The sequence below is a fragment of the Rutidosis leptorrhynchoides genome, chromosome 7 (genome assembly GCF_046630445.1).
Source record: "Rutidosis leptorrhynchoides isolate AG116_Rl617_1_P2 chromosome 7, CSIRO_AGI_Rlap_v1, whole genome shotgun sequence".
NCBI lineage: Eukaryota > Viridiplantae > Streptophyta > Magnoliopsida > Asterales > Asteraceae > Rutidosis > Rutidosis leptorrhynchoides.
In genome coordinates this window covers 47,416,510-47,430,361 of record NC_092339.1, presented here as the reverse complement: position 1 = coordinate 47,430,361, position 13,852 = coordinate 47,416,510, and the positions used below count along the sequence as shown (strand labels likewise).

Genomic DNA, 13,852 nt, shown 5'->3' with positions numbered 1-13,852 from the left:
ATAATCACGTTGATCAAGTGTCATTATATTATACTAACTCATGCTTCAGTTCCCAACATTACTTCAAAACATCCATTTTTTTCGAATTTTTTTAGATTTTAGAAATTAAAATAGTTTCTTTTATGATGTAACACAGATAGCGCGAAGAGGTAATGATTTCAGATAAGAATGGTTTAAAAAAATATCTTCAGAAATATGGAGGATATTTATAATGGGAGATACGATGATATCTTAGAATATTTAAGATAAGATGATGATGAAGAATATTGTCCGCAAAGGTTTTAGTGTAAGGAGCAAGGTATTCTTTAATGATTTCAGCAGACTCTGAATCATTTGGATTCTTTGAAGGTAGATTTAGTCTTTGTGATTTGTCCACAGCCTCCTTCATGGTCTGCTCAATCCGTTTTTCAATTCCAAACCTTCTCTTTTTCTCTGCTTTACCACCATACTATTCTTTATCATCAAACTTTTGACTGTTAAGGTCGTTTACAGTTTTTGCTGCTTCATCAGCATTGTTCCAATTTCAGAGAACTAGTTTCATAGTTTGGGGTGTTTTTCAAAAACTTCACATTCGAAGTATGTAATTCGAGGAGGTAGATGTTATATGTACACATATAACTGTTGGCGTAGACGTGCTGCAAGATTTCAAAATACTGATTGTTAATTCCCGGTGGTTGGTATGGCAATTACCGTTACAAGATGTGGATGAGTACATGATCAGATTTCAAGGTATATATAGTGATTTCCGGAGAGATTTAAATAGCAGAGTGACGGAGTCGCTGGTACATTTACTGCTAATATGATGGGATATAAAAGGTTCCCCGATAACAACAAAAGAAAGGGTAATCCTATATGTCAAGGTTTAATTAAGGCTTATCCAAATGAAGTTGACTTGCTGAAGTTGTGACAAAACTGGATACTTGAAAAGGAATTGTAAGATTATTTTCAGTAATAATAATGCCGAAGGATTTATCACAGATACGTGTTAAAGTTTTACTTAGGTTTCGAGAGCTTTCCAGATGTATGATTATAAGTACAAATCTTTCTTCTCGTAGATATCGTGTAATTGGTTTGTCTTCTCGTTTGTTCATTAGTTGAAGTGTTTCCAAGAATTTCGATGGGTTTGAACGCAAAATGTAATCATATGATGTTCTAGTACTGTTCTGAATTCAAAGCATGGTTTTCGAAGCATGGTTTTGAAAGATGTAGGAATCTAAGAGTGAGGTTTTTCGTTTAATCTTGACTTGGATTCTGATCTATCGAAATCAGAATATGAAATTGAATGAAAATGGTTATTCTGCGATGAACAGATACGTATATCTATAGGTTTGAGCAGTATAGTTAATGATTGCTGAATCAGAATTGAAGAATGTATAGTGTAACATATTAATTGCAAACTTATATATCAAAGTTATAATAAGGCTTATTCGAATGAATAATTGAAGTTGATTTGTTGGAGCTGTGACAAAACTGTCTATGTTGAAAAGGGTTTGAAAAGTTATTTTTGCTAATAAATGTCAAATGGTCTGACACGATTACGTGTTAAACTGTGACTTTGGTTTCGAGAGTTTTTCAGGTGCATAACTGTGAGTAACATGTGGTTGGATCATCATCTCGATGGTTCATTGTTTGAAGTGTTTTTCAGAAATTTCGGACGGTTTGAATACATATTATAATCGTTAATATACATATGATGTTCTAGCACAGTTTTGAAATCAAAGTATAGCTTTGAAAGATGTAGGGATCTAAAAGTGATGATATCGGGTATATCTCGACTTGGATTCTGATATGTTAAAATCAGAATATGTAATTGATTTTGAATGAGTATGGTTGTTTTGATTTCTATGAAAGAATGTTTCTCGTTATGAAAGTAGTTGATGATTGGTTGAATCAGAATCGAAAAATGTAACATGTTAATTGTGAATTTATATATCTCTAGGGTATTACCTACCCGTTAAAATATTCTCATCATTAACAGTTTGTACAAAAGGATTTTCAATTACAATCTTTATGAAAATATATGTATGTATATTTCCTTCAGATGTAATATAGATTTAATGAGTTATTAAACTCATTTGATTTTCGGTTGGAACTAGAAACGAATAATCTCTTCTATATTAAAGATTACATAATCGTCGCAGGATATTTCTCCAATGAAGTTATGAATTAATACTTCATCGTTTATGGTTATTAGTATTCTTCGGTGCCTACAGTGCGTATGAGGTTGATACTCGTGGGACAGATTGTGAGGTTAAGGTTTACGGTGCGGATGTTGTTGTTGGTGGTACTGGTACTGTTGTTGGTTGTGCTGCTGGTTCTGGTGGTGCTACCGGTGCTGCCTGTGATGCCTGTAAATTGTGCATCATATTCTCCAAAGCCACAACTCGAGCGCGAAGCTCGTTAACTTCTTCTATTATTCCGGGATGATTGGCGGTTGGTACGAGTGGATGAATAAAGTTTAAAATTCTAGTTATCATATAATCGTTGCGAAATATCCTGGAAATGAGGGTAAAGATAGTGTTTCGAACGGGTTCGCCGGTAAGTGCCTCAGGTTCCTCACTAAGAGGTGAATTCGGTTGGTGGAAAGGATCGCCTTCCTCTTGTCTCCATTGATTAAGTTGATTACGAACCCATCCCCAATTCATCCAGAATTGGTGATGACTGATTGGTTGATTCATTCCGGTTACACTGCTTTCGGAACTCAGGTGGAAATTCATATCGGAATCCGAAGAACTCGAATTACTTTCAGAATTCATCTTACACGGTTAGATAAATAATTTTCGATGTGAAATGATTTTCGGATATCGGATGATATTCTAATTACATAGAATACCTTTATATAGTACAAAGGATCCGCAAATTACGGAGAAACTTTCGGAAACTGTCAAGTAAAGGTAACAGTAACAGATACGCTAAGATATTCATTTTGTCTATACACTAGTCATGCAATCCATGCAATAAGGTGTGTCTAGACTACAAATGATAAGCAGGTAATTTTCCACACAAGGAATGATAAGCAGGTAATTTCTAACAAAAAAAATTATAAGCAACAACTTTTATCATGCAGACATGGTCGAAGTCCAGACTCACTAATGTATCCTAACAATAACCGGTTAGACACATTAATGCAAATTCTGGTTCGCTAAGACCAACGCTCTGATACCAACTGTGACGATCGGTCCAAATCCATATGGACGAACACGTCATTCATTGATTTCATTGCGAGGTATTTGACCTCTATGATACGTTTTGTAAACATTGCATTCTTTTGAAAAGGCACACCATAAATGAATATTTAAATCAAAGGTTTTCGACATCTAATGATTTCTACATATAGACAATCACCATAAATAATAGTTTACAACAGTACTTCCATTGACCATGCAGTCAAAATAAGATACATGGTGATGATTTGGTGAATGCAACGTTTCCTTGAAAAATATGTCATGCAAGACTCCATGCACATAGCTTGTCTAACATCTAAGCAAACAGCGGAAGACTTCTAGGAAACCTGAGAATAAACATGCTAACAAGTGTCAACACAAAGGTTGGTGAGTTCATAGTTTTAGTGTTTCGTATAATCTGTATATAAAAGTGGATCACAAGATTTTAGTTGTTTCATCCAGAAATGTTTATCAATAGATTATATAAAAGTGGATCACAAGATTTCAGTTGTTTCATCCAGAAACGTTTATCAAAATATTCTACGAAATTGAGCACCCTGGTAACTAAACTTTAACGTATATATAATTTGTACCATTTGTATAATCATCTTAATAATACACGCAAACCAACGTGTACGCTTCTCAAATAGCATACGTCCGTTAAAAGGCTAGTGCTCTAGCTCGGACGGGGATATCAAGCCCTATGGATCCATATACTACTACTCGCGCCCACCAGTTCTTATAACTGGCAGTTACTAGTTACCAAAGCTAAGGGATTTTCGGTTCAAACTCAGTGTAGAATTTAGTATGTACTTGTATCCATTGCGTTTAAAATAAAGTGCATGTATTCTCAGCCCAAAAATATAGATTGCAAAAGCAATTAAAAAGGGAGCAAATGAAACTCACGCATATAAATATTGTATATCGGTTAATAAAGCATTTGCATGTATTCTCAGCCCAAAAATGTAGAGAGTAAAAGGGATCATATGAAACTCACAGTTTAATATTGATATACAATATTGCAGGAAAGCACGTAGACGCATCGGAGATGATAAACACGAGGTTTGATTCACAAAAATACCCCCGAACATTACCCATAATTTCCTTGGCAATAACCCATATTTTCCTTAGCTCTAGCTCGCTCGGAAACTCGTTTTGAAAATTACTTGGACATCACTCCGTCGTAATATTTTTTTGTACATTATTATTTTTGTATCGCAAAAATAATAACACTAATAATAATAAAAAAAATATATAATAAGATTAATAATAATCTTATTAATAATAATAATAATAATAATAATAATAATAATAATAATAATAATAATAATAATAATAAATAATATTACGGAGTATATATATATTTGTGTATGTGTGTGATTTAAATCGAGCGAAAACACTGAAATTTATAGATGTGGCCTGAAATCTGGAGTCATGCGACTCGCATGGAAATGGCCTTCTGGCCATGCGACTCGCATGAGGACCAGGGACAGCTCACATTGTTTTGGCTCCTAGCTTGTCGACATAATATAAAATAAATATAAATATAATATATATAATTTAAATTAATTAATTATATATTATATTAAATTCACGTGCATAGTTGACTTGTAATTTTTGTTCCGATAAGTCGTACGTTGTCACTCGACTTATGTCCCGGTTCCGGTTTTTCGAACGCCCTTTCGTACGCTGAGAAAACTTGTACTTTACGTTTCGTGAATCGTACCTTTGTCAAAATATAGTCTTAAATCATCCATAAAATATACCACTGTAGCAAAGTTACTGTAGCAAAGTCAATTTTTACTGTAGCAATTCACTGCAGCAAGTCAATTTCACTGTAGCAAATAGTGATTTTCAAAAACACTGTAGCATTTTGGGTACTGTAGCAATTTGAAATGTTACTATCGTTTACTAAATAACTTGAAATTATATATATGTATATATCTTTTTAATATATATAAATCAGTTTTTTTTATACACATTGGAAGTTATTTATAAATAAATTTTAATAATAAATATTTCAACTTATCATATATATTCAAATAGATATTTAAACCAATAAGTTTAATGTACGGTATCAAATAATTAATACATTGTTACCTTTTCAAGTTTTAGTATATATGTATCTATTTACATATAATTGTTCGCGAATCATCGAAAACAACCGAAAGGTATTTAAATATATAAAAGTAGTTCAAAAATTTTGAGATTCAGTTTTACAGACTTTGCTTATCGTGTCGAAAATGTTAATCATACAAAGATTAAGTTTAAATTTGGTCAGAAATTTCCGGGTCATCACATTAGTGCACAATAATATTTAGGCGACAGTGTCGACCATATATCATTCAGGCGGTATAACCGACCATATATCACTTAGGTGGCAGAGCCGACCATATAATAAAAATAACACAAGTGCACTAAGAACTTAAACACAAACCGAGGCTTAACCGGGAAACTTAACAAAGAACACTTTTATTAATACAAAGAAACAATTACAATATTATGGACTCAACTCACACTCTTACTTCTTCACAACTTCTACTTCTAACTCTTCTTCACTTCTTACTTTTTCTCTACTTCACACTTCACTTACTCACACCTTTCACAACTTGATTACAAATGAAACTCCTCACTCATATTTATACTTGTCCATGAAAGTTTCTACACACTAGATATTTTCATGGATAAATATCTAGATATTTCTCACCTACAAATATCTATATTATCTAGATTTTTCTACATATAAATATCTAGATATTTCTTTTACATATTAATATCTAGATATTTTCTTATACATATTAATATCTAGATATTTTTCCATACATATTTACAAATTCCATATTATTCCAAATTTGCATTGTATTTTAACACTCCCCCTCAATGCAAATTTTCTTCCAACGATGACTTGCAGATCATTCCAAGTGCTTCTCTGAATTTTGTAAACATCGGTTTACTTAGGCTCTTGTTGAATATATCTGCAACCTGTTCATCTGTCTTTGTTGGCACCATCTTGATCTCCCCTTCAAGGACCTTCTCGCGAACATAGTGATAGTGTACTTCTATATGTTTTGTTCTTGCGTGAAAGACTGGATTCTCTGCTAGACGTATAGCTGATAGGTTATCGCAGAAAAGCTCTACTTGATAGTCTGTTGATTGATGAAGATCTTCCATTAGTTGTTTCAACCATGTAATTTCTTGTGTTGCTGATGATGTCGATCGATATTCTGCTTCAGTGCTTGACAAGGATACTGTTGGTTGTCTCTTGCTGCACCATGATATTACTCCTGATCCATGACTAAACATGTATCCAGTTGTTGACCGTCGTGTATCATAGTCTCCAGCGTAATCGGCGTCACAATATCCAGTCACATGACATTCTTTTATTTTCTTGTATAAAATACCAAAGTTGATAGTGCCTTTAACATACCTTAAGATGTGTCGTACAACATCAAGGTGAGGCTTCTTCGGATTGCTCATGTATCGACTAACCACTCCAACTGCATAAGATATGTCTGGCCGGCTTAGTGTGAGATAAATAAGATTTCCGACCATCTTTCGATACATGGTAACATCTTGAAGACTTTTTCCTTCATCTGCTCGTAGTTTTGTATTCGGATCCATCGGAGTTGAGATAGGTTTGCAATTAAGCATTCCGTACTTTTGTAAAAGATCTCGCGCATATTTCTGTTGTCCCAGAAATAATCCTTCTCTTTTCTGCTCTATTTCGAGTCCAAGAAAATGTTTGAGTTCTCCAAGCTCCTTCATATGAAATCTGATAGACAGATTCTCTCTTGTCCTTTGGATCTCCTTATAGTGATCTTCCGTGATGATTAAGTCATCCACATATACTAGCACTATGACTAGTTTTCCTTGATCTTGTTTCACAAATAAACTAGAATCTGAAGGAGCAACTGTGAAACCACTTTGTACCAAGAACTCGCCAATTTTCCCGTACCAAGCTCTTGGAGCCTGCTTCAAGCCGTATAGTGCTTTCTTTAATTTGCAGACATGGTCAGGATGGAACTTGTTCTCAAAGCCTCTTGGTTGCTCCATATAAATGTCTTTGTCAAGTTCTCCATGTAAGAAAGCGTTCTTGACATCCATCTGCCACAACTTCCAAGATTTGCTAGCGGCTAAAGCTAGTAGAGCTCGAATTGTTGTGATCTTCGCCACTGGACTAAACGTTTCTTCATAATCCAGCCCAAATTGTTGAGAAAAACCTCTAGCAACAAGTCGAGCTTTATACCTTTCAATGGAGCCATCTGATCGAGTCTTCACCTTGTAAACCCATTTACAAGATATTGGTTTTACATCTTTTGGCTTTGGAACTAAACTCCATGTCTGGTTTTCTTTTAGTGCATTAATTTCTTCTTCCATCGCTTTCTCATTCTTGACTTTGTGCTGCTTCTTCATAAGTGGAAGGCTCAATAGGTATTGATTCATCCACATGAGCAGCATTGGCATACCTCGGATTAGGTTGCCTCGGCCTTGTTGATCTCTGTAATTCTTGCACATGCTCCTCGGCATTCATTTGGCTTGGACGAACCTCTTCGGATGTAGATTGATGTACCCCAGTTTTCCATGGACTCGTTTCCTTAGATTATGATCCATCTCCTTCTTTAATTGGATCCGATATGTGCTCTTTATGTTCTTCTTTCTCTTCTGGAACTTCTTCTAATCCACGAGATTCTGGAAGCTCTACCTTTTGAGGTGACCACCATGAAGAAGCTTCATCAAATACCACATTTCTTGAAGTATGACACTTTTCAGTATTTGGATCACAACATCTCCATCCTTTTCTTGATTCATCATAACCGACAAAAATGCACCGAATTGCCTTCTTATCAAATTTGCTTCGTAGATGATCTGGTACGAAGACGTAGCATACACATCCAAAAACCTTGAGATGGTTGACGGTTGGCTTGATCTTCCATAATCTTTCATATGGTGAAATATATCTCAACTTTGTTTGTGGGAGTCTGTTAATCACGTATGAAGCCGTCCTCATACATTCGACCCAAAATCTTCCTGGTACATTCTTACCATGAAGCATACTTCGACAGGTTTCAGCAAGATGACGATTCTTACGTTCTGCCACTCCATTCTGTTGTGGAGTATTAGGGCAAGTTAATTGCCTTCTGATCTTGTGCTTCTCAAGATAGATATTGAACTCGGTTGATAAATATTCTCCTCCATTATCTGTGCGTAAGCATCAAATCTTAGTATTGAGCTCACTTTCTACCTTGTTCATGAACTCTTTAAACTTCAGAAAAGTCTCCGACTTCTCCTTCATGAAGTAAACCCACACATATCTTGAGAAGTCATCAATGAATGTCACCATATATTTCATACCTCCAAGTTATGTTTGTTTCACTGGGCCGAAGACATCTGAGTGTATGAGCTCTAGTGGTGTCTTGGACTGATGCGCTGACTCCTTGAATGGCAATTGGTGAGCTTTGCCAAATTGACATCCAGCACATATTGTATCTGTTCGGATATCAATTAGAGGAAGCCCATTTACTATGCGTTTCACAATCATCTCCTTTAACATATTGTATCCCATATGCCCAAGACGTTCATGCCACAGATCAGCCGTCTCATTCTTTCGAGTCTTATCCACATAAGCTATTTCAGCAGATAATACATAGAACGATTCTATTCTTCTTTCATGCATAACTGGATTGTCAACCACCTTTACTCTCTTGAATACGGACACATCTTCTGGTCCAAAGAGCACATAATTCCCTTCTGCTGTCAATTGTGGTACTGATAGTAAATTCTTCTTTAGGCCAGGGACAAGATACACCTTCTCGAGTTGGAGCTTATGAGAGTCGCCTTCATTTGGAATTATTGTCTTTCCAATGTGAGAAATAGACAACCTTGAATTGTTGGCTGTCAACACGACTCTCTTTCCTTTGTAATCCTCCATTTCTTGCAGCTTCGTCCCATCGTTGGTCATATGATTTGAGCACCCAGAATCGATGATCCAATCATCTTTGTAGTTTATTTTTTACTTTAAAGTTATTGTAAGAGCTTGATCATCTATGTCAGCTTCAACAGAGAGTCCAGCTTCTGCATCCTATGTTTCCTCATTAATGGTTGCTTCGAATGTGACCTCTTTCTTCTCATCTCTTGCGGCGGACACATTTCCTTCGAAAGTTCGCCTTCTGGGAAATCTACAATCTCGAGCAAAATGACCCTTCTTGCCACACTTGAAGCATTCACAATTCTTTCTCTTATCATTTTCTCCATGTTGTTGGCGATGATCTCTTCTTCCTTGTTGAGCTCCCCGAGCTCTCCCTGAAGCGTTGCCTTTTGACTTTGGGTGACTCTTCCATCCATATGTCTGACTTTCTTTCATCGCATCTTGTCTTCGAGATGTTGCTTTCTTCTTATTGGTGAAGAGTGCATCTTCTCCGTCTTTTATGGTTACTTCATTTATCTGCTTGGCTAATGCCTCTTGATTAGCCAATAAATTCTCTAGCTCTATTAATGATGGTTGAGTAGGCCATCCTCTCACAGCGGCTATAAATCCATTATACTCGGACCTTAAGCCGTGGATGATAATTCTCTTCATCCTTGCATCACTCACTTTCTCTTCAGGAGCAAGTTGAGATATCTCACGACAAATAGATTTTACCTTGGTAAAATATTGAGAAATAGATAGACTTCCTTGTGAGATACCCGCAAGCTCATTTTCCAAGAGCTGGAGGCGTGCTTCATTCTTCTTTGAAAATAACTTTTCAAAAGTTTCCCAAGCGGCCTTTGGTGTTTTCTCGTCACGAATGTGCTCCAATAGATCCTCCTCGATTGTAGTCTTCAATATAAATAAAGCCTTCCTGGCCTTGATGTTCCATTTTCTCAAGGCTTCGGCATTTTCTTTCGGTGGAGGCATTGTGTCACTGCCAACAACTATTTCCCATAAATCCTGTCCTTGTAGGTAGGATTCTATGCAAGTCCGCCAATAACCATAGTTGTGGTTATTGAGACTCTTAATTCCACTGCTCGTACTTGCAAGATCTGCCATCATGACGTCCAACGTCCAATAAGCTTGGTCCCAGACCAATGAGCTTTCACAGTTCCTAAATGTGCTCTGATAGAATCTCCCTTAGGGCCTTGGTGTTAACAAGACGATGTAAACGTCCAACGTTTACCGATGAGTACCTCCACTAGCAATGGTCCCGAACGACCCGCTCTGATACCAATTGTTGGAAACTTCGACGAGCCCAACACACCCACTATAGAGGACCTAGGTTATAACTCACTAAACCAACACTTTGACGTTGGTTAGCCTTTAATTTTATAAATCCTTAGTGCACAATAATATTTAGGCGACAGTGTCGACCATATATCATTCAGGCGGTATAACCGACCATATATCACTTAGGCGGCAGAGCCGACCATATAATAAAAATAACACAAGTGCACTAAGAACATAAACACAAACTGAGGCTTAACCGGGAAACTTAACAAAGAACACTTTTATTAATACAAAGAAACAATTACAATATTATGGACTCAACTCACACTCTTACTTCTTCACAACTTCTACTTCTAACTCTTCTTCACTTCTTACTTTTTCTCTACTTCACACTTCACTTACTCACACCTTTCACAACTTGATTACAAATGAAACTCCTCACCCATATTTATACTTGTCCATGGAAGTTTCTACACACTAGATATTTTCATGGATAAATATCTAGATATTTCTCACCTACAAATATCTATATTATCTAGATTTTTCTACATATAAATATCTAGATATTTCTTTTACATATTAATATCTAGATATTTTTTTATACATATTAATATCTAGATATTTTTCCATACATATTTACAAATTCCATATTATTCCAAATTTGCATTGTATTTTAACAGGTCGTTTACCCCACTGTGCCACTTGCAAACCAGTTCCCTTTCCACTTGATAATTCACTCAACTTGACCACTTGAACATATATACACTTCAGACCAAAAATTAGCAATATGTAATATTAAATTTTAATATTTTAATTATTAAATATGAAACCGGTAACGTTTGTATACTAACCTGCAGCAATGAAATAGAGTAGTGGACTAGCATCTTAATATACGAATGTAGCAAAAAAGTTTACATAAATCATATTCTACACAAGAATGAAATACTTTAATTTTCTTAAATACTAAACATTCGATAGGCTCCAAATACATAGCAATAAAAATATACAGGGGAGTCCCGGAGGGGGAGCAAGGTGCAAGGTGACCAACTGCTCAGGGCCCATGATTTTCAGGGCCTAATTTTTGTATATATACAGATATAATCGTTTATTTGATAAACAGAGGAATTAGGGAAACACAACTGAAACAACAAAAACAAAATACAATTGGCTCAAAAACAACAATCAAAGGCTCTAGAACGAAGGAAATCAAAGTCCACTAGCATTCTAGCAAGACCGAAGAGGTCTTTTTTTAGTTAGTTTATATTACTCGTTAGGGTCTAGGGGCCTTTTTTTTACCTCGTTCCGGGCCCTTAAATTCTCGGTACCGGCCTGAAAATATAACCTCTGAAAATATAACCTAAATAAAATCCATGTATCCCATGCACCCTTGATTTATTCACACGATCTTACTTGTTCTTGTAGTGTCGGGCATTGTCCGCTTTGATAGCTTCATCACGACCCATACAACAAAAAAGATAACCATCCAGGCCTAGCCTGGGTGGCCACCAGCACTTTCAGTGAAGGGGAGGTCTCGGGTTCAATCCTAAGGGGTGCCCGCATTTAATGACCAAACTGGAGAATGCCTTACCTGGTAGCGGTGGAGGGCTGGCTTGCCGTTTACCCGGGGTTTACCTGCGGTGGGGGGGGCCAATGTGCTCTGGCCCATAGTGGGGTTCCTCGTAAAAAAAAAAAAAAAAAAAAAAAAAAAAGAAAAAAAAAAAAAGATGTATGAATTAACGCCATGACCTCACAAGCCAATATCCAAATTAAACTGATACAAACACTTGTTAAATCTACATACATATCAGGTGCCATCATGGCCAACGACTTCAAATAATTAGCCACCATGAACACCAACATCAACAACGTGCCAAGCGTAAGCACCCAGATCAAGAAGTTGTTCCTAAAAGGGAATCCACTCATCAATAATACAACTATGCCCAAAGATATTATCATAGTGAACGTATTAAACTTGACAAATTTACTAAAGTTATCCATGTCTACTTGTATTTGAACTGCATTTCCAAGCTCATATCGACCATTTTTTGTGTCACTAATAGCCCCTCCAGGTGGATTAACACCTGTATTGAACGCCATCGGTGCCACCACTAATGCAGCGATTATAAGAATCAGACGCTGTTTTTCAAGCCAGATGTGGTCATTGTTGACATACGTAGCCCAAGTTCTTGATATTAAACCGTATTTTTGTTTAGTCTTTGGGGATTTGTATGATATTTGTAGTGATTTAGAGGGTGGTCGAAGGTCATTCGCTCTCAAAACACCAGCTTCCATTAGAATTTGTCGTGCTTCGAGTGCTTTGAGATCTCAAGGACAATGATCTAATACATCTAGGTCTGTTAATCCAAGTTTGTTTACAGCATTTCCATTTGCTTTGATACTTTCTATTTTAAGTAAATAGTATAAAATCTGCACAAAACCAAGATATGTTGCTAGTGAGGTTTAAAACCGAGACCTTTTGTGAGGATATTATGGCTAATTTTTTATAAGTTCTATGTTTTTCACGATTTTCATGAAAATTTCTCTGAAAAATAAATTCTCATTTTTTCCCACTGTATCTAGATTTACCTTACAAAACTAGTTTTAAATAATGTAAATTAAAGAATGTATCAGTACCACCTGTGCCTGTTTAACTATGCTTCATAAAGCTTTGTTTCCATATTTGGTGATGGATGAAATGAATTGAATGATCACAACTTCTTTACATTGTGTTTTATATATACATTTCATGATGTTTTTGGCCTGATATTTCTGATGAATAGTACATTGTTGACCAAAAAAATTCAAAGTCAAATCGACTGAAAGGATAGATATGGGTGAAGTGGATAGTAACCTTTTTCCTTTATATATTAAAAAATCCATACTGCCATACAGCGATACAGATTGTTTGTTGGGTGGTATGAAACTAGATTTCTATTCGAGTCTAGTGTGATGATGATGTTACATGGAATGAGGGCCACCCATAACGCGTTTAATTATTAAGTAAGATTGTTTAGCCCACTGAGCCACTGGCTAACCAGGTCCCCTTCCACTTACTAATTCACTCAACTTGACCACTTAAACAAAGTGGTGGAACTTCAACTCGATAACAAAAGGGACAAACTAGTGATGGGGTTAAAAAAAGAAAAAAAGAAACCGTTGTTTTAACCTAACTACTAGTGTAAAAAGAAATTTAGTGTACCATATTCTTTAATCCAAGGAGGCCAAATTACCCCCAACTATAGTTATCTTCCGCCCCTAACCTACGTCAGCCCAACTAAAATGAATGAATTAGCAATGTATAATTTTTAAACATGAAACGGTAAAACGAATAAGGTTTTTTTTTTTTTTTTCAGACTACCCAGAAAAAAGAGAGGACATTTTATCAAATGTACGCAGCCTATTCGGGTATCCCGTGACCGTTTAAAACCTTTTTCCCGAGTTGATTGTTTTTAATATAATAACCAGTAAAACGCATCAATGAAATGAG

At 35.9% G+C, this 13,852-nt stretch overlaps 1 pseudogene; it reads right to left on the bottom strand.

Annotated features, from left to right (window-relative positions):
- Positions 1 to 11,628: 11,628 nt before the first annotated feature.
- On the bottom strand, positions 11,629 to 13,253 carry LOC139859176 (uncharacterized; annotated as a pseudogene).
- Positions 13,254 to 13,852: the final 599 nt, after the last annotated feature.